Source organism: Macaca mulatta, chromosome 11 (genome assembly GCF_049350105.2).
Source record: "Macaca mulatta isolate MMU2019108-1 chromosome 11, T2T-MMU8v2.0, whole genome shotgun sequence".
NCBI lineage: Eukaryota > Metazoa > Chordata > Mammalia > Primates > Cercopithecidae > Macaca > Macaca mulatta.
This window is the reverse complement of record NC_133416.1, coordinates 103,691,128-103,713,389: the sequence shown is the minus strand read 5'-3', so window position 1 is coordinate 103,713,389 and position 22,262 is coordinate 103,691,128. Positions and strand designations below refer to the sequence as shown.

Below are 22,262 nucleotides of genomic sequence, written 5' to 3'. Positions count from 1 at the left end.
GACTCCCTACCACACCCCACCACTTAAAACATTTTAGAGACTTTTGTGAAATTAACAGGTCATATAATTAATAATTGTTGTTTTATGTATATTTATTGAAAGACAATATTGAGGATACATTGATTTTTTTTCCTGCATATTTATCAGTATCGAATTAGAAAATTGAACTTTCAGTGTCACTGGATGGAAATCTACCAAAAACTAGCAAGGTTTCCGAATGGTGGGATTTATTGGTGATTAAACATTTTTTCCCTGTATTTTACAAGTTTCACATTACATTTACAATGAGAAAAAAATGTAAATGTAGAATTAAAGTCTTGTTAATACCGTAATTTGCCTATTGCTGTACTAAAAGAAGCTTCTATAAAATGTGTCATCTCATCCTTAGAGTCAGGCCTGAAAGTAACTTTCAGTGTTGGGTATTTGAAATAATGCAGCCTGTCACATGTACTCTGGTTACCAGAATGAAAAAAACAAAAAGAGATACATATATAGTAAGGACACATGAAATTGGAGGAATCGATCCCCATTGTAGCTTCCTATACCAGTAGTCTCTTTCTAATAAGTCACTGCTTTTATTAAAAAAAAAATAGAAAATTTAAATTTTATTTGCCCTGTAGCACAGGATAGCTGTGTTGACTAAGCACAGATTTTAATGCATATGTTTGTTGACATACTTAGTTTTTGGATACTAGTTCAGTCCTGCAATTATGGTGGAACGAGATGGCGTATAAAATCATTTTGTTTGCTTTGTCAAGACTTGTTTTTCTCTTTATTTTCAGCAATATTTTCCTTCTTTTCTTTCACTGAAAAACAATGCAACTATTTTATTGTGAACAATGGAAGCTGTAATGGCAACTGAGGTAGCTATTCAAAAGTGGAAATGACGATGTCCCTTAATATTATAACAGTTATCTGTGAACACAAAAATTTTTACTCTATGATTTTATTTGTTATTGTCTACTAATGTTGAATATTTATAAGGCATTACATTTTGAATTTTTATTGATGTTTCCTAGCCTTTGGAAAATTTTACCGTCATGCGCTGGCGTTCTTTTACATGGCATTTAGATTTCCAGGATGTTCTTTGTATTGTTTGTTTGTTTGTTTGTTTTGTTTGTTTTAGACTTCAGGATGGATAATTACTTTATTGCTATGTTGTAAAAATTATATTCTCTAGGGAATTTTACCTATTTAAAAAATGGTCTGTTTTCATACATGGGAAGGATGAATAGTTTTAGGTTCTTTTGAATTTTGAATGTATAAACTTTTAAATAGGAAATCAGCATTTAAAGTATATTTCGTAAAGTGATTATGGTATTTTGCATTTTAAATACAGAAGATAAACAGTAGGTTTATGGCACTTAAAAATGTGCTTTATGTAGCATTTTTGCAGTGAAAAAAACTGCCTGTAATAGCGAACCTAGTGTAGTTCACTAGCATTCAGTCTACAATGTTGGCAATTTCTTTGAACTGATGGGGAGAGGACCAGTTAGACTGGCTTTTAAGAGTTTATATTGTCATCAGTGGATTCTTTGTCATTATTTTGCTTCCAGTATAGTTAGTTGGTGGTTACTTTTGATATCTATGAAATATTGACCTGGCAAGAGGAATAGCCAAGGGCCAGAAAAGTGTATTGAATATACCTGAGTGTAGTTTATTGTTCCTAGCCTGTCTTCCTCTCCCTGTTGGTCAACATGGAAAATCAATAGACATCTACCAGTAAATCTAATTAATAATGTTACCATCTTCTGCAGTAACCTGTGATACTGAATACTGTTTGAGGATGTAGAATTACAGACTTGTGGCATATTGGGATGAGGTGAAAATTATCTTGCTCTCCAAAGTCTCCTTTTGAAAATATTTTTTGATACTGCCTTAGTTTACTCGGTCTACTATAACAAAATACCATATATTGAGGTGGCTTAAAACACAGACGTATTTTCTCACACGTCCGGGGCTGGAAGTCTGAAATCAGGGAAGCACCTGCCCTCTCAGCTGTCTTCTCCCTGGGCACTCCTAAGACCTTTCCTCCCTGCCTGCAGGTGAAGTGGGAGGGAGATGGGAGGAGGGAGGGGAGGGAGAGGTGAGGATGTCTTTTTCTTTTCTACTTAAAAGGGCACAAATCCCGGCATGAGAGGGTCTCACTCTTAGGACCTAATCTAAACCTAATTGCTTCCCAAAGGCCCACCTCTAATAGCCATCACACTGGGAGGTTTGGACTTCAACATGTGAATTTTGGGGGTATACAGATCTTCAGTCCATAACATAAACTTTGTGAAAGAAATTAACGTTAATTAGTTACCTCTGCTAGGCACTATGCTACGTATTATTTTGTGAAATCCTCACAATAAGTGCTTCATATAGGTATTCTGCCTGTTTTCAAACGAAGAGACAAAGACCTTAGGATAAGTCATTGTTTCCAGGGACCGACCGCTATGGTGACATTGACCTTCCAGTTTAGGCATTCAGACCACTACTCTACACTGTCTTCATGAGGATGAGATGTTAAAAAGTCAATATTACTGTCTGCACTTTATAAACAGGGAGTGAGAAATTAGAAAAGCTCATCAAAATAAGATTTAAAGTACATTGAACTGGTTTTACTACATTAAAAGATTGCAGTATATAAAATATGTAAGGTAGGACATGCTGCTCAAAATGAATTAAAAATCAAGATGCTAAAAAGATTTAAAACATTTATATGGGCCAGGCATGGTAGCTCATGCCTGTAATCCCAGCAGTTTGAGAGGCCAAGGCAGGTGGATCACAAGGTAAAGAGTTCCAGACCAGCCCGGCCAACATGTTGAAACCCTGTCTCTACTAAGAATGCAAAACTTAGCTGTAGCTGCGCGTGGTGGTACATGCCTGTAATCCTAGCTGAGGGTGAGGCAGGAGAATCGCTTGAACCTGGGAGACGGAGGTTGCAGTGAGCCATTGCACTCGCACCATTGCACTCCAACCTGGCGACAGAACAAGACTGTCTCGGGGGGAAATAAAATTATAGATTTTTTGAATAAATAATAAATAAAAATAAAATAATAAATATTCTTTGTCTACCCTTTTTTTTTTTTCCCCCCCGAGACGTAGTCTCAGTTGGCCCAGGCTGGAGTGGAGAGGTGCAGTTGCGTGATCTCAAGCTATTCTCGGGTCTCAGCTTCTGGAGTAGCTGGGACCACAGGTGGTGTGAGCCACCACGTCCAGCTAATTTTTGTATTTTTAGTAGAGATGGGTTTTCACCACGTTGACCAGGCTGGTCTCGAACCCCTGACCTCAGGTGATCCACGCACCTCAGTCTCCCAAGGTGCTGGGATTATAGGTGTAGGATACCGTGCCCGTGCTTGTCTACCTTTTAATAGCACAATTTTGTTTCTTTTTGTGCATTTGTTAGTGTAAGTATGTTCAAGAGTACTCAAAATTTTGTGTACATGTTTGTAAACAAGGGAAAAGGACCCAAAGATAATTTCTCTTTCATTGTATTCTAGTTTCGTTACTAACTTTGGCCTTCTCAAGTCATATTTAATCCTACTATTCTTATATTTGGTGGGTAATGTTTATTATTAATATGTGTTAATATTCAATAATGCAAACAGAGTTGGTAAAAGTTGATATTAATACTTGTGAGAATTTTTTTTTTTTTTTTTTTTTGGAGACAGAGTCTCACTGTATTGCCCAGGCTGGAGTGCAGTGGCACAATCTCGGCTCACTGCAACCTCTGCCTCCTGGGTTCAAGCTACTCTCCTGCCTCAGCCTCCCGAGTGGCTGGGATTATAGGCATGCACCACCACGCCCAGCTAATTTTTGTTTTTAGTAGAGATGTGGTTTCCCCATGTTGGTCAGGCTGGTCTTGAACTCCTGACCTCATGATCTGCCTGCCTTGGCCTCCCAAAGTGCTGGAATTACAGGCGTGAACCACCGCGCCCAGTCTATACTTGCAAGAAATTATCAAGTAACAGTATTGAAGCCCGTATCACTCCAAATTTAGACTCGCTCTTCTTTAAATTAGTTAATATGTATTTTTTAGTATTATTTAAAATAAGTATTTTTTGAAGTATAACAACTTTAGATTTTAGTATTTTTTTTTTTTTTTTTTTTTTGAGACGGAGTCTCGCTCTGCCGCCCAGGCTGGAGTACAGTGGCCGGATCTCAGCTCACTGCAAGCTCCGCCTCCCGGGTTCACGCCATTCTCCTGCCTCAGCCTCCCGAGTAGCTGGGACTACAGGCGCCCGCCACCTCGCCCGGCTAGTTTTTTGTATTTTTTAGTAGAGACGGGGTTTCACCGTGTTAGCCAGGATGGTCTCGATCTCCTGACCTCGTGATCCGCCCGTCTCGGCCTCCCAAAGTGCTGGGATTACAGGCTTGAGCCACCGCGCCCGGCCGATTTTAGTATTTTGTATTATTGACTTGTAATGTTATTTCTGGTGGAAAAAGAAGCTTTTCATTGAGAATGTGTGTGTGTGTGTTTGTGTTTGTTAAGATACAGGGTCTCACTCTGCCACCCAGGTTGATTGCAGTGGTGTGATCACTGCTTCCTGTAGCTTTGACCTCTGGGGCTCCAGTGGTCCTCTCACCTCAGCCTCCCGAGTAGCTGGGACTACAGGTTCAGCGCCACTAGTCCTGGCTAAATTTGGTATTTTTAGTAGAGATAGGGTTTTACCATGTTGCCCAAGCTGTTCTTGAACTCCTGGGCTCAAGCAATCCGCCTGCCTCAGCCTCCCAAGGTGCTGGAATTACAAGTGTGAGCCACTGTGCCCAGATTTTTCACTGATTCTGAAGTAAAATTGGATTCCTTAGTCAAGCTTCAGCCCTTTGAGTCTGACCTATTAAATTAGTTTTTTTTTTTTTTTTTTTTGGAGACAGAGTCTCACTTGTCGCCCAGGCTGGAGTACAATGGTGCGATCTTGGCTCACTGCAACCTCCGCCTCCTGGGTTCAAGAGATTCTGTCTGTCTCAGCCTCTCGAGTAACTGGAATTACAGGTGTCTGCCACTATGCCCTGCTAATTTTTGTAGTTTTTAGTAGAGATGGTGTTTCACTGTCTTGGCCAGGCTGGTCTTGAACTCCTGACCTCGTGATCCATCCGCCTAGGCTTCCCAAAGTGCTGGGATTAAAGGTGTGAGCCACTGCGCCCGGCCTTAAATTAGTTTTAAGAAGTAGTCCTTTATGGCTCAATTTGAGTTAATTTAATTTTGCAATTCAGGTGTGTAGTTGGTAAGTATTTTTAAAGCATTTATTATGTCTTCAGTATTGTATTAGCCATTATCTGTGTTGTAACAATATAATTTAATGCGGCAATATTGTAACATAACAGCAGTGTTGGTTGTCTGAGTGTTCCGTCCACGGCCTTCTTTCCAGGTTTTTGTGTTTCTGGCAATCTCATCTATATTTAGGGCTTTGTTCTTATCACCCATATGCAATAATCTCCAACTCTTTATTTCTAATCTAGACCTTTTTTTCTGAGTTGCATTCTAGCTTCCTACTCGATATTGCCTTAGTGTGCTCACTTACCTAAGCTGAACTCAAATCCCCTACTTCTATTCCCACTCTCAGTGAATGGTACCACTGTCAGCCTAGTCACATAAGCCAGAAACTTTGGCAGCTTCTTTCTTATGCTTTTCTGTTATGCTCATTTCCCCTTAGTCCAGTTAGTCACACCAAGTCCTGTTAATTTTAATTCCTAAATATCTTTTAAATTTATTTTTTCCTGTGTCACTGTCTTACGTAAGGGTTTTGGAATGTCTTATCTGATTTACTGGCTCCAGTTTTGTCCCATTTTAATCTAACCATATTCTTTCTTTATGTTTATATATGTATCTTATCATTTCATCCTTTTTTCCGTGCTGCAATCCATTCAGCCATCCATGTCTGAAGTACCTGCCTACTCTGTACTAGACACTATGGTAGGTGCTAGGATACAAAGATGAAGAAACTGGTATGTTAATATTACAATGCTATGACACTTGTAGAGAAATTCTCATTTTTGAGCCCAAACATTGCTTCCTCCAACGTGATCTTTGTTCCATTCTGACAGAGCTATGGTGGTTCTGCTATATAGTATTTGTATATACTGTAGTACTTAATATGTTATATTGTAATTTATTATTTTCAGGTCTCTCCCTCTTTTGGCTGGCTTTGTGCCCCAGAAGAGGCCGTGTTTTTTTCATTTCTGTATTTCTTCCCATATTATCATATTGTTAAATTGAATAAAGTGATGGAATTAGGAGAAACAACACCAAGGTGGTAAATTAAGGTCAGAGTAGGCTTAGAAGCAATCAAGAATACATTTTGATACAGTAGATAATAAAAAGCTTTTAGGTTTCGAATACTGGAACTATACAGTTTGGTGGTATTTGTGTGAGAGCAATCTAGAGCAGTTTGTAGGCCAACTTCTAGGGACAGAAACTTGGCATTATTGAGACTTTTTAATTGCGTGTGAGCTGTACTAGTTAGTGAAAATGGAGAGAAAAGGGGTGTGGCCTTCAAAGATTGTTGTCTTTTAGACAAAATGGAAATATAAAATTATAATGTTAATATGTAAAGAAAATACTCATTTCTGAAGGTCTGAAAACATTAGTCAACATAGCAAGAGTAAAATTTGATTTAACCGAAAAAAACTGGCCGGCCGCGGTGGCTCACACCTGTAATCCCAGCACTTTGGGAGGTCAGGGTGGTCAGATCACTTGAGGTCAGGAGTTCAAGACCAGCCTGGGCAACATGGCGAAACCCCATCTCTACTAAAACTACAAAAATTAGTTGAGTGTGGTGGCGCATACCTGTAATCCCAGCTACTCAGGAGGCTGAGGCAGGAGAATTGCTTGAACCTGGGAGGCTGAAATTGCAGTGAGCCAAGATCTTGCCACTGCACTCCAGCCTGGTGACAGAGTGAGACTTCATCCCAAAACAAAAAAACAAAAAAACTTCTTCTATAGTAGGTGTGTTATAAGTAATAGATTTATTTTAAACGTTCGTTCGGGATTATGGCTTGGTAACATGTTGTTTGAAGTGTGACATTTCAAATGAATTTTCATAATTTGTGGGAGTCAGTGCCTTTTTAAATTCCTCAACTTTACATAGTCTTCTTAAAACACTTTTTATATTAAGCTTTTGAGATCATGGTTTATTAACCAACATTTTTCATTTCGGTAACCATGGGGTATTCTGTTTTGCAACAATTTTTGCCCATAAGTTGGTGAGCATGGATTTTTTTTTGTTGATCCCTCCCTTCTCCAGATATCATTTACATTTCCATTTTGCACTGATCCCTTTTCTTCTAAGCTATAAAATGGTTGAAACATTTATTTCGGGTACAATTTTTTGGAAAAGATGTGCAACTTAGGTTTCTATTATATAAAGTTTAGAATTGGTTATATGTTTTCAATTTTCTTTTCATAAAGACTACTTTAGTAATAACTGATAATAACCATATTACTATAAGCTCATTACTTTAACTCCTGGCTGGGCAAGGTGGCTCATGCCTGTAATCCCAGCATTTAGGGAGGCAGACTGGGGAGGATCACTTGAGCCTAGGAGTTTGAGGCCAGCCTGGGCAACATAGGGAGACCCCATGCCTACAAAAATATTTTAAAAATTAGTTGAGCATGATGGCACATGCCTGTAGTTCCAGCTACCCAGGAGGCTGAGGCAGAAGGCTCTCTTGAGTCTGATAGGTCGAAGTTGCAGTGAGCTGCGATCATGCCACTGCACTGCAGACTGGGTGACAGAGTAAGAACCTGTCTCAAAACAAAACAAAACAAGAAAACCCTCAAAACAAAAAAAAAAGCTCTTGAAGGTCAGTTTCTTCTTAAAGATGAGGAAGTAACAGAACCTACTTGATAGGGTTGTGGGAATTAAATGAAATAATGCATGTGATATAGTTTGGATGTCCCCTCCAAATGTCATGTTGAAAAGTAATCCCCATTGTTAGAAGTGGGACTTAGGCAGGCTCAGTGGCTCATGTTGGTAATCCCAGCATTTTTGGAGGCCAAGATGGGTGGATCACCTGAGGTCAGAAGTTCGAGACCAGCTTGACCAACATGGTGAAACGCTGTCTCTACTAAAAACACAAAAATTAGTCGGGTGTGGTGGCATGCACCTGTAGTCCCAGCTACTAGGGAGACTGAGGCAAGAGGATCACTTGAACTTTGGAGGTGAAGGTTGCAGTGACTCACGATTGTGCCTCTGCATTGCATCCTGGGCAACAGAGCGAGACTCTGTTGTTTGAGACTCTGTCTCAAAAAAAAAAAAAAAAAAAAAGTGGGGCCTGGTGGTGGGAGGTGTTTGGTTCATGGGGCAGATCCCTCATGAATGGCTTAGCACCATCCTCTTGGTGATGAGTGAGTTCATGTGAGATCCGGTTGTTTTAAAGTTTGTAGCTTCTTCTTTGCCCTCTCTTGTTCCTGCTCTCACCATGTGACATGCCTGCTCCCACTTGGTTTTGCACCATGAGTAAAAGCTTCCCGAGGCCTCCCCAGATGCCAAGCAGATGTTGGCATTATGCTTGTACAGCCTGCAGAACCATGAGGCAATTAAACCTCTTTTCTTTATAAATTACCCAGTCTCAGGGATTCCTTTATAGCAGTGTAAGAACAGCCCAACACAGCATGTAAAACATTGATTATTTTTGCTATGACTCTGTATAGGAACTATTGGTAGTGGTAATAAAATTGTTTAATCTACTGCTTCATGTTGAAGGAATGTCTAAATCAGTGATTCACAAGGACAGTTGAATCAGAATCATCTCTGGCTTTTTGAACTTTGCATATTTCCCAAATTTTCTTACATGCCTCTACTCCCACCAGATTTGAGCGTAACTGTAGCAGTGGGTTTGCATTATTAATGGGTGTGTGTTGCATCCTTCTTGTATGTTTGGGGGTGGAGGTGTCACATATAGACATACCAGTAGACTAAGATGTGCATTCTTGTTTCTAATCTAATGACCATTAGGAATAAATAGGTCATCTTTTGTAAGCATATCTATAAGCTTTCCTTAGGGCCAACCAAATATTTCTTTGAACCATTTTCCCTGTTCTGTTTCACTTCTTTAGGCCTGTGCTTTATCATTTACTTGACATCTTAATAGTCTAGACAGTATTTGCTTTCCTTGTTAGTGACTCTCGTATGTGACTCTAGAGTTTTTCTTGTTTTTTTATGTACAGATGAGATGTCACTATGTTGCCCAGGCTGCAACTCCTGAGCTCAAGTAATCCTCCCACCTTGGCCTCCCAAACTGCTAGGATTACAGGCGTGAGCTACCACACCTGGCTGATTGTTTTTCTTTTTCTCTTTTATTATTTTTTTTTTTTAGAGAAAAGGTCTTACTCTGTTGCCCAGGCTGGAGCACAGCGGTGCAGTCCTGGTTCATTGCAGCCTCAACCTACTGGACTCAAGCAATCCTCCCACCTCAGATTCCTGAGCAGCTGGGACCACAGGCGCACACCACCATGCCCGGCTAATTTTTTACTTTTTTTTTTTTTTTTGTAGAGATAGGGTCTCACTATGTTGCCCAGGCTAGTCTTGAACTACTTTACACAAGTGATTCTCGAGCCTCAGCCTCCCAAAGCACTGGGATTACAGGTGTGAGCCACCATGCCCCGCCTCACATTTTTCTGAAATCCAAATAGAATAACTGGTTATAAAGCTTACCCATCAAAAGAAGAAACTGACTTTGCATTTTATTCTTTGTCATAAAATCTGCCTGGATGCTTAGTATTGTATTATTGTTTACTATTATATGTTATTCCAGAGTAATGGCTTTAACCTGAACTTCAGAATCATTCTTGTTGACTAAAAGAAGAAAAAATCTAAAGGCATGCTTGTGTGTATGTAATCTCAAACTCTGTTTCTGAATGAGAATCTCTGGGTTTGGGTTTTTAATGTTTCAGACAATTCTTGATGGGTCCTGGAGTTTTAGAAACACGGTTCTAGAGTTTAGCACAGTGTTAAGGGAAGGAATCACTCATACATTAAATTTAAAGTAGATTCATACTTCTAGTGGGTTGGTTGGTCCTTGGTTGCTGGATTCTGTGTGCTATTGGACCCAAAGAATGACGGCACTGCTAGGACGAAGCTCATGAGATTTTTGATGAAATGATTCATGAACCTGTAACCATTTAATTGAAAAGTGGAACACAGGTCCATGGGACAGTTACAGGTGTGGATGTCACCGTGAATACACATCTTGAAGCTGTGAAAATGGCCCCGAAGACAGAAAACCTGTACAGTTGGAAACACGAATTTGAGGAAGTAACGTTAAATATTTTACTCTACCAGACAGTTTACCTCTGGATACACTACTTGTGGATGTTGAACCTAAGGTAAAACCTAAGAAAGGGGAAGGTGTTTGTTACAGGAAGAGGCCAATGCAGAAGCAGAGGTAGAGGAAGAGCACATGGCCATGGCAGAGGAAGAGGGGGTCCTAGGTGATAAAGTCTCTTAAGATTACTGTTTCAAGGTAATATATGATTTGAGATATTTTCTGTACAGGTTTTCTTCGCTTATGTCAGTTTTTATTTAAATTGTTTTTTTCTATTAAAAAATTTACCGTTTTGCAGTATGTCCATGTAATATGTCAGCTTTTTTGTTGTTGTTTTGTTTTTCATTTTGAGACAGGGCCTCTTTCTGTCTCCCAGGCTGGAGTGCAGTGGCACGATCTCAGCTCACTGCAGCCTCTGCCTCATGAACTCAAGATCCTCCCACTTCAGCCTCCTGAGTAGCTGGGACTACAGGTGCTGCCGCCATGCTTGGCTAATTTTTAAAAGATTTTTGTGGAGAATAGAGATGAGGTTTCACTATATTGTGCAGGCTGGTCTCAAACTTCTGGGCTCAAGTGATCCTCCCATCTTGGCCTCCCAAAGTGCCGAGATTGCAGGCATGTGGCACTGTGCGTGGCTGGTATGTCAGTTTTTAACAAAGAATGTGGAAAAATTTTTGAAGTAAAGGCAAAGTGATTAAAACTTTCTGCCTGGGTGCAGTGGCTTGTGTCTGTAATCCAGCACTTTGGGAGGCTGAGGTGGGCAGATCAGCTGAGCCCAGGAGTTTAAGACTAGCCTGGGCAACATGGCAAAATGCCATCTCTTTAAAAAGTATTTTAAAAAATTGGCCAGGTGTGGTGGCACATGACTGTAGTCCTGGCTACTCCTCTGGAAGGTAAAGGCTGCAGTGAGCTCTGATTGTGCCACTGCTCCCCAGCCAGGGCGACAGAGTTAGAGACCCCATCTCAAAACAAAACAAAAACCAAAAAACCTTCCCATCGTTCCATCTGATTTTTCTCCCTTTTTTTGTTCTACTTTGAACCTTTTAGTTTTACCAGGGGTTGGCAGTTTTCTTAATTTTATGTACAATTGTCTTTTGTTTCAATTATTTTATGTTTTTTCCTTTAGTGGATGTTTTTGTCTGACTCTTGTTTCTTATCGGTGATACTGTTTCCTATCTGTATGGTCTCAGTTATTAGTTTTAGAAAATTATTTTTAAAATGCAAGAATGTATAATCATATAAAAAATGTACAATGTACATTCTCTAGCACAGTGGTTATTATCTTCACATATTATCTTGGCTTTTCTCCAGTATGTTTTGTGTTTTTATTTAAGATCCTTTTTATGTTTTTTTTTAAGGTACCAAATAATTATGGCTGTTAGTGTTTACAAAAGAGGCTTAACCATTTCATATTGTTTGATAATTATTACTTTTCAGTTTTCATTATTTTGTTTTAAAAATAATTTCAACTTTTATTTGTGATTCAGGGCATACAAGTGCAGGTTCGTTACATGGGTATATTGCGTGATGCTGAGGTTTGGGGTATGGATGATCCTGTCACTCTGGTAGTGAGCACAGTATGTGATAGGTAGTTTTTCAGCCCATGTCCACATTTGCCAACCCCTTCTAGTCATCCCCAGTGTCTATTGTTACCATCTTTTTTTGTTCTTTGAGATGGAGTCTCACTCTGTCGCCTAGGCTGGAGTGCAGTGGCATTATCTTGGCCCACTGCAACCTCCACCTCCCGGGTTCAAGCAGCTCTCCTGCCTCAGCCTCCTGAGTAGCTGGGACTATAGGTACCCACCACCATGCCCAGCTAAGTTTTGTATTTTTAGTAGAGACGGGGTTTTGCCATGTTGGCCAGGCTGGTCTTGAATTCCTGACCTTATGATCCGCCCGCCTCGGCCTCCCAAAGTTCTGGCATTATAGGTGTGAGCCACCATGCCTAGCTTTTTTTTTTTTTTTTTTTTTTTAATTCCTTGCGAAAGGGTCTTGCTCTCACCCAGGTTGGAAGGCAGCGGCATGATCATGGCTCACTGCGGATTCGACCTTCTGGGCTCACGTGATCTTCCCACCTCAGCCTCCCACGTAGCTGGGATCACGGGCACGTACCATCACACCTGGATAACAGTTTGATTTTTTATAGATACGGGGTCTATGTTGCCCAGGTTGGTCTTGAACTCCTGGGCTCAAGCAGTCCTCTTGCCTCAGCCTCCCAGAGCGTTAGCATTACAGGCATTAGCCACCATGCTCAGCTGTTCCTGTCTTAGGTCCATGTGTGCTCAATGTTTAGCTCCCAAATATAAGTGAGAACATGCAGTATTGGGTTTTCTGTTCTTGCAGTAATTCACTGAGAATAATGGTCTCCAACTGCATCCATGTTGCTGCAAAGAACAAGATCTCATTCTTTTTTTATAACTATATAGTACTCCATGGTGTATATGTACCATGTTTTCTTTATCCAGTTCACCATCGGTGGGCACCTAGGTTGATTCCATGTCTTTGCTATTGTGAATAGTGCTGCCATAAACCTATGAATACATGAGTCTTTTTGATAAAATTATTTGTTTTCTTTTGGGTATATACCCAGTTGTTGAATTGAATGGTAGTTCAGTTTTTAGCTCTTTGAGAAATCTCCAGCTGCTTTCCACAGTGGCTGACTTAACTTATATCCCCACCAACAGTGTGTAAGCTTTCCCTTTTCTCTGCAGCCTTGCCAGTATCTGTTGTTTTTTGCCTTTTAATAATAGCCATTCTGACTGGTGTGAGATGGTATTTTGTTGTGGTTTTCATTGCATTTATCTCATGATTAGTAATGCTGAACATTTTTTCATGTGTTTGTTGGCTGCTTGTATGTCTTCTTTTGAGAAGTGTCTTTTCATGTCCTTTGTCTACTTCTTAATGGGGTTGTTTTTTTTCTTGTGGATTTAAGTTCCATATGGATTCTGAATATTAGTCCTTTGTTGGATGCATGGTTTGCAAATCTTTTCTCCCATTCTGAAGGCTGTCTGTATACTCTTGATAATTTCTTCTGCCATGCAGAAGGTCTTTAGTTTCATTAGGTCCCACGTGTCAATTTTTGTTTTCATTGCAGTTGTTTTTGGGGACTTAGCCATAAATTCTTTGCCAATGCTGATGTCTGGAAGAGTGTTTCCTAGGTTTTCTTCTAGGATTTTATAGTTTAATGTCTTTAATTCATCTTGAGTTAATTTTTGTATATGACGAAAGGTAGGGGCCCACTTTCATTCTTCTGCGTATGCCTATCCAGTTATCCCAGCACCATTTATTGAATGGAGAGTCTTTTTCCCATTGTTTATTTTTGGCAACTTTGTTGAAGATCAGATGGTTGTGGTTATGCAACTTTATTTCTGGATTCTCCATTCTGTTCCGTTGGTCTGTGTGTCTGTTTTTGTATTAGTACCATGCTGTTTTGGTTACTTTAGCCCTACAGTTTAGTTTTAAGTTGGGTAGTATGATTCCTCTGGCTTTGTTCTTTCTGCTTAGGGTTGCTTTGGCTATTTGGACTCTTGTTGGTTCTGTATGAATCTTAGAAGAGTTTTTTTTGTTTGTTTGTTTGTTTTGAGATGGAGTCTCGGTCTGTCCCCCAGGCTGGCATGCAGTGGCGCAGTCTCAGCTCACTGCAAGCTCCGTCTCCTGGGTTCACACCATTCTCCTGACTCAGCCTCCTGAGTAGCTGGGACTATAGGGGTCCGCCACCACGCCCGGCTAATGTTTTGTATTGTTAGTACAGATGAGGTTTCACCTTGTTAGCCAGGATGATCTTGATCTGCTGACCTCGTGATCTGCCCGCCTCGGCCTCCCAAAGTGCTGGGATTATAGGTGTGAGTCACCATGCCTAGCCTTTTTTTTTTTTTTTTTTCCTAATTTTGTGAAGAATTACGTTGATAGTTTGATAGGAATAGCATTGAATCTGTATGTTGCTTTTGGCAGTATGGATATTTTAATGATATTGATTCTTCTAATTAATGAGCATGGAATGTTTTTACGTTTGTGTCATCACTGATTTCTTTCAGCAGCGTTTTGTAGTTATTCTAGAGATCTTTCACCTCCTTGGTTAGATGTAATACTAGGCACTTCATTTTTTGGGGGGCTTTTGTAAATAATATTGTGTTTTTAATTTGGCTCTCAGCTAGAATGTTGTTGTATAGAAATGCTACTGATTTTTATTCATTGATTTTGTATCCTGAACCTTTACTGAAGTTGTTTCCAGTTCTAGGAGCCTTTTGGTAGAGTCTTAGAGTCTTTAAGGGTTTTCTAGATACATAATTGCATCTGCAGAGAGAGAGTTTGATTTCTTCTTTCTCTGTTGAGATGCCTTTGATTTTTTTTTTTTCTTGCTTGATTGCTCTGGCTAGGACTTTCAAGTACTATGTTGAATAGGAGTGGTGAGAGTGGGCATCTTTTTTTCTTGTTCCAGTTCTCAAGGGAATTGTTCCAACTTTTGCCCATTCATGAAGAGATGCTGGGTTCTATCGAAAGCTTTTTCTGTGTCTCTTGAGAAGATGATATGTTTTTTGTTTTTAATTCTGTTTATGTGGTGAATCACATTTATTGTTTTCACAAGTTGAAGCAACCTTGCACCTCAGGAACAAAGCTTACTTAATTGTGGTGAATTAACATTTTGATGTGCTGCTGGATTCCATTTGCTAGTATTTTGAGGGTTTTTGTTCCTGTGTTCATCAGGGATATTGTTCTGATGTTTTCTTTTTTCATTGTATCTCTGCCAGATTTTGGTATCAGGCTGATGCTGGCTCCCTAGAATGAGTTAGGGAGGAAGCCCTCCTTGATTTTTTGGAATAGTTTCAGTAGGATTGGTACCAATTTTTCTTTGTACGTCTGGTAGAATTCGGCTGTGAATCCATCTGGTCCCAGACTTTTTTTGGTTGGTAGGATTTTTTTTTTTTAATTACTGATTCAGTTTTGGAACTTGTTATTTGTCTGTTCAGGTTTTCACTTCCTTCCTGGTTTAATCTTGGGAGGTTGTGTGTTTCCAGGAATTTATCCTTTTCCTCTAGATTTTCTAATTTGCGTGCATAGAGGTGTTGATAGTAGGCTGAATATCTTTTGTATTTCTGTTTTCACTATTTTAAATTGGTGCTGTGACAAACTTGAACATGTGATAGCCCTTTCCCACCCACCCCCACCATTTTGCATTTCCTTAGGGTAGATAGATATCTAGAAGTGGAATTCCCAAATCAAAGTCTGTGAACCTTTTTCTGATATTCTCTGTTGTATCAGTACCACGAGTAATGTGCCACATCTGTTTTTAGTGATATGATTATCTAAAATGTTTACTTTTGATCATTGGTTTTAGAAAAATATATTTGAATTTCTTTGATTTCTGGGATGTTGGTCCTCCTCTCACCCCCATTATCCCCACAAATTGCTAAGGAGGAGACTTTGACTGCTCCCTGAATCCTGGCATCTTTTTAAGATTTTTTCTGATATTTGGTTTCTATCAAATTTATTATATATAAATAAAAAAAAACTAGATGACTTGGTGATCCATCTCTTTTTGTATTCATTCCAGCTTATTTTAATTGTCAATGCTTTGTAATATATTTTAATATCTGGCATGGCAAAACACTTAATTTTTTCTTCTAATGATTTTGATATTCTTATATATATATATTTTTAATTCTACTTTAGTAAATGGCAGGCAAAAAAAATGTAGACCTGCAGGCGGTAGTAAAGTTTATGGGAGGAAAATTGCAGGTGCTACTTTCAGCTCCCTGAAAGTCTCTATTGTTTTCTTCAAAACTGGTCTCCCTGCTATAAAATTTGAACTGGAGATATGTCAGCTTATCTATAAGAGTTGCATCAGGAATTGAAATAGACTTCCTGTTACCCGTTGTCTGAGTTGTACCCTGTAAAGAGTATCTCTTTTTTTTGTAGGAAAAAATGGTTTTGTACATGGGATGAAACAATATAAACTCAAAACTTACAGGGTTAAACTTAAAACTTATAAGGGTTAGTTCTGTCACTCATCTCTTTAAAAAGTTTAAACTAATATCCAGTGAAAACCAACAAGGTATCGCCCTTGAAGTGTTATCTGTATGGATTTCCAAGGAGACCATAGGACTGTATACTGTCTTGGAATGTCCTCAAGAGGCTTAGAGAGCATCTTGATAAAAGGTTAGGTGGCTTATGATAGAGTGTATTAGTTTATTTGTGTTATTACCAAAGGTGAACTTATGGTTAAAGATGAATTTAGGATTATCATGAAGAGGAGAGAGTAACATTTAGCTGAGGGTATTAAGTAGGTGTCTCAGATGAAGTGATGCTGAAGGTAATTAGCTTTACAAATAGATGAGAGAAGAGAACCACTTCCTAGGTAGGATGAAAGAATATGTAAAAAAGGAATATGAAAAAAATTTGTGTTTCTTTAAAAATGTTGTTCTCTACCAGCCTAATGAGTATTTCCATATGATAGAAATAAAGAGATAAAGGTTGCTCATAGAGGTAGTGGCAGGAAATGAGGTCAAAGAGGGAGATATTCCAGTAAGGAGGCTGTTGAACACTTTTTAGGCATAATATCATTTCTTTTCCTACAGCGAAGCCATTGGAAAAGTTGTGTACAATTGCAAATGAACTTTTGCAAGTTAAATGGACAATCTTTTGTGATGTTGGTGCTTCAGAAGCACTGTCAAAGGGTTGCTTTCCAGTATTGAAAATACTGAAAAATGGCTGGGCACAGTGGCTCATGCCTATAATCCCAGCACTTTAGGAGGCTGAGGCGGGTAGATCACGAGGTCAGGAATTCAAGACCAACCTGGCCAAGATGACGAAACCCCGTCTCTACTAAAAATACAAAAATTAGCCGGACGTGGTGGTGGGCGCCTGGGCATCTGTAATCCCAGCTGCTTGGGAGGCTGAGGCAGAGAATTGTTTGAACCCGAGAGGCGGAGGTTGCAGTGAGCTGAGATTGCACCACTGCACTCCAGCCTAGGCGACAGGGCGAGACTCCGTCTCAAAAAAAAAAAAAAAAAAAAAATGCTAAAAAGAGCTACTTGTGCCTTTTTTGGGTAATTTTTTGGTTTACCTCAGAGACATGAGAATTATTAGTGCTATCATGGCTCACTGCAGCCTCCACCTCCTGGGTTAAGTGATCCTCCCTCCTCAGCCTCCGTAGTAGCTGGGACTACAGGTGCATGCCACCATGCACAGCTAATTTTTTGTAGAGATGGGGTCTCACTCTGTTGCCCAGGCTGGTTTCAAACTCCTTGGCTCAAGCGGTCCTCCTGCCTCAGCCTTTCAAAGTGTTGGGATTAAAGATGTTAGCCACAGCACCTAGGGAGAATTGTTTTACTGTCTCTTAGGAACATTTGGAAATGTGTGTTTAATTTAGAAACTGTGATTTTTGTCTTCCGATGAGGAAATGTTTCTGTATGTTAGAAATTGGTTTCACCATTTTATTTGGGGAAATAAGAGATATAAATAGTAGATTTACAGCTGGACACGGTGGCTGATAGCTATAATTCCTGCAATTTGGGAAGCCAAGGTGAAAGGGTTGCTTGAGCCCAGGAATTTGAGACCAGCCTGGGCAACATAGTGAGATCCCCATCTCTACAAGAAGTGTTTAAAAAATTAGCCAGGCATAGTAATGTGCGCCTGCAGTCCTGGTTACTCAAGAGGCTAAACCTGTGGAAGGATTGCTTAATCCGAGGAATTTGAGGTTGCAGTGAGTTATGATGGCACTGCACTCCAGCCTGGGGGACAGACTTGAGAGCCTGTCTCAAAAAAAAAAAAAAAAAAATTAGGTTTACAAAATGTAGAAATGATAGATGCTTTTATTTAGCTATAAATAATCAAGAATATAAACATTAATTGTGTTTCTGTAAGTTATTTTTGCATTTCTTTAGCCTTTATCTCCCTGCTAATGTAGGTGATCATAAATCACTTTCCATTTAACAGTAATTCAGTAAACTTACATACAGGTTCTGGTCATACGTTAATTTTAGCAGCTGTACTGCATTTCAGCACTTTAAATTCAACTGAGTTTGACTTGAAATACTTTCGTTTTACTACACTTAGATTTTTTTGGTACATAATTGTCCCTAGGTTCGAGCTACTTTGTCTCATAGTATGTATTCATGCTTCAGAAATTAATACCTTTTTCTTTCTTAGTATTTGAACCCTTCAGATTCTTCCACTATTGTAACCATTTTAAGTTCTTTTTAAAATTAAACTTATTTTTGGGGATAGATAAAACTCAAGTATATAGAAAGATGTACACAAAGTCTTATTTCCTCCTTTGCTTGCTACTTTGTTTTCCTCCCATGCTTTTTGGTATCCTGTTTATCCTTCCAGTGTTTGCCTTTTGTAGTTACAAACAAACGTATATTTTATTCTGGAGGTCTTTCCATATCTAGATAAAGATCTTTATTTTTAATAGCTGCATAGTGGATGTACCATAGTTTAGTCACTCAGTCCTTTGTGGCTATTTGGGTTGTTTCCTGTTTTTTGCTGTTATAGTGCCAAATGAATAACAATATACATGTAACATTTTCTATTTGAACAAGCCATTGTAGAGCTTTAGGTCACCTATTTTCTTCCTCTGTCAGCTGAGAGAACGTAGAAGCAACAATAATCCCTGTAGCAATGAGCACACCTGGTGCCCAGATCTTGGTTTCTAACACCAGGCCTCTGTGGAGAAATGGCTGATTCTAGGACTGGGGCAGGCAATAAAACTGTAAGATTAACCTGGAGTATCTTGTAATGCTGGAAAGGAAGGAACTATTCAAACAAAAACAGTGAATGAGTTATGTCAAAGGGACACAGCCAACTGAAAGAGTTCCCAGTAGCCAATACTGGAATAATTTGAGCAACAAAAAAGTAATATTGAATTATAACCCACAGTATAAAATAATATCCATGAGTTCATGCTGATAGAAATAAATCATTTACTAAATAAATAAATGGGGAAGAATAGACAAATCTGTGCAGAATTAGATACACAGCCCTCAAGGAAGTATAATACAACTCGCCACTTTTCAAGTGTGAACTACATGAGGTGACTTCTTGCCAGTGAGTACCATAGTAATGTAAGATCTTACCAGCAGAAACTGAGTGTGTGGTCTAAGGGAACTCTGTTTACGATTTTTCTGTAAATCTAAAATGATACTAAAAGTTCACTTTAAAAAAACTGCTTCTGTAATTCTGCTACATACTGCCAAATTGCCATTTTGTACTACCACCTAAATGTGCAACAGGCCTGTTTCCCATAACCTCAGCAACTGAATGTGCTGTCAGACTTTTTGAATTTTGCATTTGATAGACGAGACGTGGTGTAACTCAGGTTATTGTATTTTTCTCATTATCAAGGACATTGGACATTTTTCATCTGTTCAAGGGGCATTTTACGTTTTTTCCCTTCTTTGAACTCTGATGTCCTTTATTTTTCTCTTAGGTCATTGGTCTGTTTTCAGGAATTTTCTGTTGGGAGATTAGCCCTTTATTTGTGATATGGGTTGCAAATATGTATATTTTAGGTTATGATGTTTTTTCATGCATAACTTTCGACTTTTATATGGTAAAGTAATTTTTTCTTTTATGGTTTTGGATTTTGAAATATATTTAGAAAAGTCTTCACCACTCCAGGGTTATAAAGAAGTTCATCCACGTTTTCTTCTAATACTTGTGGTTGTGTTTTTCACATATGGATTTTAAAATTTGGATCCTTCAGTTCCTCTCAATCTTTGAGGCATTTTAAATACTTACCCATTGCTTTCTAGTTACACCTGCATCAGCATGATTGTGGCCATATGGGTGATTTAAATGACTTACAGTAAAAGAATACTTAGGCATTTACTCTCGGTAAGAAGTCTTCACTTTCTGATTACTGATAAGTGATTATTATAGTAAATGGAAACTCCTTTAGGGTTTCTTTTCACTGTTAAATTGTATATTTCATAGTACTTTTTCTACTGATTTATCAGTATTGTGGATTATTCATGTATCAATTGGTTTTATCCTTATCCTGTTTCTCATAGGATTCCTTTTTAGATTATTAAGCCTCTCTGTGATCTGTTTCTCATCTTCCTTAGAACTCCTACTGGTTTTATGGTCCTCTGATTACTAAACTCTATTTTATAATATTCAGAAGTTTAATTAGTAGGCCAGTTTACTGTTGTAACTCATTAAGAAACTGGCCAATAGTGTTAGTGGATACTACCTAATAAAGGGTGATGATTTATCTTAGTCTTTTATAACAGTATTAATATTTTCCCCACATTGCTTGTGATGAGACTAGTGTCACAGAACTGAGCTTTTTTTTTTTTTTTTGAGACGGAGTCTCGCTCTGTCGCCCAGGCTGGAGTGCAGTGGCCGGATCTCAGCTCACTGCAAGCTCCGCCTCCCGGGTTCACACCATTCTCCTGCCTCAGCCTCCCGAGTAGCTGGGACTTCAGGCGCCCGCCACCTGGCCCAGCTAGTTTTTTTTGTATTTTTTAGTAGAGACGGGGTTTCACCGTGTTAGCCAGGATGGTCCCGATCTCCTGACCTCGTGATCCACCCGTCTCGGCCTCCCAAAGTGCTGGGATTACAGGCTTGAGCCACCACGCCCGGCCTGAACTGAGCTTTTAATAGACATTTGGGAAGCTGTCTGGTAGTACTGTGGAATGTTGGCTCCCGGAAAGTACCACCAAAAATTATCTGTTGAGTATATTGCTTATAAGCATTTGTAGGGTGCCATGCGGGTGTTGATAAGAATGGCAAACCAGAAAGGAACATCAAAGTTGGGGTGTTTATTATTGAGGGTTTGGAGTCTGGTTTAAGTATTTCAATGCAAAACTTTATTAGAATTAGGTGAGGATCATGATATAATAGTTTAAGATTGGACAGACATACCAAGGCAAGAGTTTTGAGGTAAGCTTTTTCAGTGTCTTAGAAAGTGAACAATCATTTGCTGCTATTTATTGAAAAATTGAATAGTCTGATGTTGGTTTATGTGGGTTTTTCGGGAAGTTCCTGAAATGAACAATGAAGTTTTTTGTAACTCTTATCTGCCTGAGCAAGAGTTTCCTGGAATAGCAAAGTCATGTTGTTGAAGACAGTTGTATAGTGATAGTTAATATAGATTGTAAACTCAGTGTAGACAGTTTCAGTTCTCAGTGTCCATTTAGAACCACAAGAAACTTGAACATGTATTTATAAAAAGTCTGATTCTTAGGCTAGTTTGGATAGTTTGACTTTCAATTTTTTCTCCTGAGGAGTGAGGTCTGACTTTAACAATTCGGTGTCAGACATGCCCAAGTAGGCAGTTGGATAGGTGAGTCTGAAGCTTCATAAAGAGGTCAGGATCACTGTAATACCAGCAATTTGGGAGGCCAAGGCAGGTGGATCACCTGAGGTCAGGAGCTCGAGACCAGCCAGGCCAACATGGTGACACCCCATCTCTACTAAAAATACAAAAAATTAGCCAGGCGTTGTGGTGGGTGCCTGTAATCCCAGCTACTCAGGAGGCTGAGACAGGAGAATCACTTGAACCCAGGATGCAGAGGTTGTGGTGAGCCGAGATCGTGCCATTGCACTCCAGCCTAGGCAACAAGAGCAAAACTCTGTCTCAAAAAAAAAAAAAAAGGTTAGGATCAGAGATGGAAATTTGGGAGTTACTGCGTATAGATGTTGTCCACCCAGAATGAGCCTGCCTAAGGAGGAAACATAGAAGAAAAATGCTTGTGCCAGGACTTAGGCCACACTGGTGTGTGTATGTGTGGCTGAGGGTGGGGTAAAAGGGTGGAATAAATTTACAAAGGGGTGGCCAGAGAGGTTGGAAGAAAACCAGGATATTGTTATAGAGAAGCCAAGGAAAATGTTTTTAGGATGATGAAGGACTGGTCAAACTCCTATAATTATAAGCAGAAGCAGTGAAGATAACTGGTGTAGGTTAGTTGAGGAAATTTCTACCTGAAAGCTCTATGTTTAACTCATTTTTGTGTGTATATGTATACACACAGGCACACAGTATGGGTTAGGGAAAGGGTCATGAT

The 22,262-nt window shown here is 39.3% G+C and overlaps 1 protein-coding gene and 1 pseudogene across 2 annotated transcripts in view; both read left to right on the top strand.

Moving 5' to 3' along the window:
- Positions 1-22,262, top strand: part of CDK17 (cyclin dependent kinase 17) — a 116,686-nt gene that overhangs the window by 2,648 nt on the left and 91,776 nt on the right. The gene's annotated exons all lie outside the window — the stretch shown is intronic.
- Positions 1,041-10,551, top strand: LOC100430613 (small nuclear ribonucleoprotein Sm D1 pseudogene; annotated as a pseudogene).